This window comes from Haplochromis burtoni, unplaced genomic scaffold (genome assembly GCF_018398535.1).
Source record: "Haplochromis burtoni strain Fernald_Lab_line unplaced genomic scaffold, NCSU_Asbu1 Contig_22, whole genome shotgun sequence".
Taxonomy (NCBI): domain Eukaryota; kingdom Metazoa; phylum Chordata; class Actinopteri; order Cichliformes; family Cichlidae; genus Haplochromis; species Haplochromis burtoni.
Window position 1 is genome coordinate 748,500 of NW_024582383.1, and position 6,000 is coordinate 754,499.

General features: G+C 40.4%; 1 protein-coding gene across 4 annotated transcripts in view; it reads right to left on the bottom strand.

Annotated features, from left to right (window-relative positions):
* The window catches only part of fam49a (family with sequence similarity 49 member A), a 31,952-nt gene extending 29,953 nt beyond the window's left edge, over positions 1–1,999 (bottom strand). For all 4 annotated transcript variants that reach the window (XM_014332049.2, XM_042218673.1, XM_014332048.2 and 1 more), the window contains exon 1: positions 1,847–1,999. The gene's annotated coding sequence lies outside the window, so the exon portion shown is untranslated. The remainder of the gene's footprint in view (positions 1–1,846) is intronic.
* Between the last annotated feature and the right edge of the window lie 4,001 nt (positions 2,000–6,000).

Sequence of the window (6,000 nt, forward strand, 5' to 3'; positions counted from 1 at the left end):
GTGAGATACCATATCCTGTTTTTCTGTTGCAAAGAAAACCTTGAGCAGTGAGAGCGCAGAACTACGAGACTTTCAACTGATATCTGGCAGCTTTCTGACAGGACGATGGGCGAGCAGAGTGCTGGACACGCCATTCAAATTGTGCCATGCCTAATTTTTAAAGTCTGACACGTTTTTTGCTCGTGTTCTCGTTTTAGCTGGGAATGTTGGAATATGTGGAATGGTTTACAGCAACCACAGGCAAAGAAATCTAAACTGATACTTCAGTTACTTTAGCCACATTGTTGAAACAAAGGTAGATAGTTTCGTTCTTGTCACACCCAGTGTACAGAACACAGCATGCATCACAGGTCACTAGAACAATATGCATTCATAAGAATATTTAACAAAGGTCCTTCCCAGTAGTGCAGAGGACCTCTTATTGGACCAAAAGTCTAATAAAGTCAAACAGAACTGGCTTAAATGCTGCAGCATGTATGACTCTGCGTGTCCGAGCACATCTCCACGGTTTCAGTGTGAACACCACTACTAGTTCTGCTTGGCCATGCAAATAACATGCAAAGCATTTCAACTTCCTTCATGTGAGATCAGGTTCATTCACACCAGCTGTTGCCTAACATGCAGAACTCTGAAGTGTTAACCAGCATTCCAGAAACGCTGCAATTACTCCCTGGAATACTGACTGAAACAGGACAAATCTGCTCACACATGCCCCCACCCCACACACACACACACACACACACACACTTGGGAAGTGCAGCTGTTGCTGTATGTCCTCTTGAACAAAAGAGCGCCATTTCAGTACACCAGGGCCTTGATGGGCACATTCCTCTTATTGCCTAGAAAAATTTGCATATCAAGGTGGTTTTCAAATTGAGAGATTTGAGTCAAGACAAGTCTGTCAGTCTGCCTGTGCTGCAGGCTGTGAACAAATTTGCACCCGGCTCTTGTTTGGTTAATTCCTCTGGCAAGCCACAGTGAATCTAGATTCCACCACCTACATGGCAGCACTGCAACGGATGGAGGTACTGGGCTGAATGAACCAGGGGCGGGGGTGTGTTGTTGTTGTAATAGGAAATAATAAAGTATAGCCTGGAATAACACCCGGAGGGCCGACGCAGAGCTCCACATTGTAGATCATGTCAGGACACACAAACAGCTACTTTTATCAGCTGCAGACTGAGGCCACAAATACATTATAACCGCCTTTCCCCCTCTGCCAGTTCAAGAGGCAGCAATCAGTCAGAAATTACAGCAGTAGAAAGGAAATCATTTAATCCAACCACCTGCCTGAGGATGAACCGGACACTGTTATCAGTCTGCAGCGGTGTCTACACAGCAGTGATTTCAGACGGAGATAGTTGTTAAACTGTTATAACTTTTCACCGAACCGGGTTTAACATATATCTGCTATCAAAATAGAGCAAAAACAATGTGTTTCTATAAATCAACAACGGGAAAACAAGAGCAGTGTGGCTCGAATTTAACGCCTCCAGCAGTCCCGAGCTAAGTTTGTGGGCTAACCGGACCGCGAAGCTAGCACCACTAAGTAAACCTCGGAAAAGAAATCACAACATATGTGAATATCAAGAGAACAAAACCGCGGGCAGATAAGACTTAGTACAACAATTACGCTACCACGTACCTCGTTTCAGGAGCTAATATTAGCTAGCAAGTTGGCGCTTCCTCCGCCTGCTCCCCATTACTCCATGTGAACTCGTTTGACAGTCCCCGATTTGTACGGGTACACATTTTGGCAAGACACCAAGTAAAGTTAACCCACAGACCCCACCATCTTTGCGGCCGGCAAAACACGAATCAAAGTTGCGCAAACCTCAAAACTCACCGGTATGTCTGTCGGTGTAGGAGTCTACAGGAGCTCAGCACCGAAGCCTGGCTGTGTGCAGTACTTTCACCGACCTTGGCAGCTCTGTGTGCTCCCGGCAGCAACAGAAAACAACACTCTCATCACCCCTCCCTCTGCCAGCAGAAAAGCCATGAAGAAAGTCCGGTTTCAAGCCACGCCCACTCCCGTTTCGATTGGTCGATATTAGGGACAGTACGAGAGAAGCCAGTTAAATTCACTCTTTTCTTCTTTTTAATATCCAATGATTATGCGGGAAATTATTTAGCCTCCACAGTGCCTGGCAGAGCTTTTCTGTCTCAAACTGAAAGTTCACGATGAAAATATAATAAGCTTTATATGTTTTATCATTCATTAAACATAAAGGTTTAGGCATTCAGGTAAGTTTAAAACAGACAAATCAGGCTACGACATAATGAGATTTGTCTGTTTTACATATTCTCAGTGTGTTGAAATGTTCAGATTAAATCGTCAGCTTTTTTGATGACTCATAAGGATTTCTTGATTTATTTCACATCGATGACAGTAAACTAGGAAGAACATTAATGAGTTATTTGGCAGAAAAAACCGCACAGAGAAGGATAATAATTAAAAGTTAAATTCCAAAATAAGGCAAGTTTGAGCTCTTTTGAATTTGTAGGACTTATCTCTTGGGTTGGGAATCTATCTAAGCAAGCAAAAGTTTACAAATTGGATCTCACATTGCTGGACAAGAAACATTTGAACATTGCTTTTCGAACAGGGACACTTTCTTGGTTTAGGCAAATAACACGCACACACACACACACACACACACACACACACACACACACACACACACACACACACACACACACACACAGCCTTTAGAAATGTCAAGGCTCTACAATCAAAGCAGACACTTTCCAATGCAAGGCCAAATAGAGCTCACAGATGCTTTCTTGCCCGTGCTGCTGCTGGAGATGTGATTTTTGAGAAAGCTTAGAGTGAACTTTTATTATCCCTCTATCACAACTGCTTGCTTTTCATGGAGTTATAGTTCCTCTGGTAACTCTATGCACGCCGACACAAACAAAGAGGCATATTTTATACTGTCCAGCAATCACACTGTCATGTGAGTTATACAATAATGGGGCATAAAATAATGCAGGAAGTAGGTAAGTGATAATGAAAAGTGAAAGTATCACTACCTTAAGCTGACAGGAAGAAACATTACAGAGATGACACCTCAAATCTTGGGAAGAGCAGAGGCTACTACAATTGACTGAATACATTTAAAAAAAAATCATATCTCGCAATAAGAAATATGTATTTGTACACTAAATCATAATTAATTTAATATATTTTTGCTTATCTAGTTTATAATGATAAATTGAATACAAGACGTCATGCTGCCTTTTGTATTAGACTGCTACTTGCACATTAGCGAGGCATCCTGGTTGGTTTTTCTGAACCTTAATTAAACAAACTGTTGACAAAGCACAAAACAAAAACTAATGACATGGTTTCTAGTATTGCTTGAAAATACAATAATATTCAATTCAGTTTGGTGCCAAATCACACTGACAGTTGCCTCAAAATGCTTTATAGTGTGAGTAAGCACTTGGCAAAAGTCCCTTTTAACAGAAAGAACCTCTGGCAGAACCAGCCCCAGTATCTATGTATAGATATAATATAGATGTGATATATAGTAATGTAATATATGTTATGCTAATGAAAGTCTGTTTTTCAGTGAGCGCTGCATTAGAAGAAACAAAGTTATTATAATACATCCTTTTAAACATAATTGAATGAGTTTGAATTTTTCTAACATCTGTCAGCACAAACAGGACAAACGACCACATGACTCACGGCCAATTAAATGTTGAAAACTTCTGCCACTGGAACGATCGCGCTCCTTTTCTAAAGAGATTCCTACTGATCATTTAAAGAGTAAGTTTCGCCCTCTAGCTTGTTTCTGATTGGACTGAGTGTGATCTTCCCATCCTTTGCTTAAACTAAAATGTTGAGGCTGACTTTTCAGATCAACTAACTTTAACTTTATGCTTCACCCAAACTATTTATGTCTTTAACCAAAGGTATTAGTGCAGCTTCCTAATGTAAAAAGCTGTATGCTCAAAGAGAACAAATTAAAAGCTGAGATTTCTCAGGTTCAGTCCAAAACTGCCACCTTGTGGCAATTTCTAGCTACGTTATCATGATGCTGGCAGCAGTAAAAGTGGTGCTCCAGTTTAAAAGTCCCACTCTGCATTAAATCTGTACTGAGAGTGCATGCAGTGGGCAGTGTCATGTGCAGGAATCTCTATAACAAAGAAAAAAGAAAAAAAGATAAAGATTAAAAAAAAAATCAGTGCCATACTGAACACTTGAATCTGTCACAGAGTAAAAATAAAGTCAAAAACAAATCAGGCTAGCTGGATCATGCATTGCCTTTCTCAGTTTTCCAGATAATGACCAGATTAACTCACTCAAAGCTAATGTGTACTTCTACTGTAGTCTGTCCAGTAATATCTCGGCTTCCAGAGTTTCATGTGCTCGCTCCATCATATGAGAGTTGTTCTGTGCTTCTTTACATGTAGTTGGCCTGGTGCTGTTTTATTAATTTCATGCTAGAAGAGCAAAGCTGTCACAAAGTGACTAATTACTCGCCGTAAGATTTATAACAGACAAGAGTGAATGAATACTGAACACATTTAAATTCATTGCATTAATAATTGCATTCTTTAATTAGAAAATGCACAGTTACAGATGGACTACGAGTGTATTAAAGAGCATCAGCAAGTAATATAAATATTCAAATCATGAAAAAAAATTGGCTTTGAAGATCAACTTGCTGCAATTTTGTTATTTAATTAACTGCTTGATTTCAGAACTTATGAACTTATTCATGACTAAAAATCACCAAATTAAATGCATATGGTTTTTCTGGCATGCAAACGTAAGAAAAGGTAGTCTCAGTACTTATGAAATGAAATATGGATAATACAAAGCAAAGTTTAGAAAAAGAAAAATCAGCAACATTATTCTTGGTACATACTTAATCTTTATGCATGTAGTCATTGCAGCATCACACATCCATCAGATAACTAACAGATTAAAACTGTAGAGGTCACACATCCACAGTCCCAGTTGCAAATACTTTACATACTTTATTACTTTATTAGGTTTACTACATGAGGACAATGCTGCAAAACATAATAAGAAAGTTCACCTCTGGGTGGCAGCAGCTCCCTACAGTCCTCACTCAGCTACATGTGCACATGTTACCAACTGATCTGGACACAAAGAGGAACTCTGTAATGTTTATCAGTGATGCATTGCAGGTAATAAATGTATAGGTGCATATGTGGTGCGCTGCGGCTTCATGCTTCAAGTATCGTGTTTCATGGCTGGTGATTCATGAATATTTGCTGTCAGTCTCCTGCTGTTTCACAGGCTTACAGGTGCAGAATCACGCTTCAAAGGGATAATTTATACATATTTAACAGGAGCCAAAGGCAGACACTGTCATTCAGCTGTGATGCTACAAAATCGATGTGAAATGTTATCCAGAACTGCGTGATCTCAATTTAGTGATGACAGAACCAGGTTGAGATGCAGTCCTGTATTACTCGGAGCAGGATCCTGTGCATTGACATCAGGGATTGAGTATACAACTGGTGTGCTACCCTCTGTGGAGCAGACATTGTTATTTTACATGCTATTTGAGGCATGATACAGCAAATTGCTAAATATTTTACAATGGTTTGTCTGTGATAACAAAAAGCTGCCCATTAGCAGGTAAACAAGAGAGAAGGTAGGAAGCTGGAGCCAAACGGTGGCCCTGAGCAAGGACACCCAAGTCTTGTTTGTGCTTTGCATTAATCTGCTCCCAAGACGGGGGATGAAAATGAGCTTAATATGGTGACATAATGCAATTGGCTTCAGATGCTTTTTGAGAGCATAAAAAATATTCTAGCATTAACATTCACACCCCGGGGTTGGAAACAAGCACAAAAACAATGCTGTGTTAGTGCTCCCCTCTCACGTTGGCCTTGGTGTCTCACAGAGCCGAACAGTTCACATCTCCTCTTTCATCTCCTGCACCAGACTGAGAGCTGTCCTGCTAACGGACTGTGTGTGTGTGTGTGTGTGTGTGTGTGTGTGTGTGTGTGTGT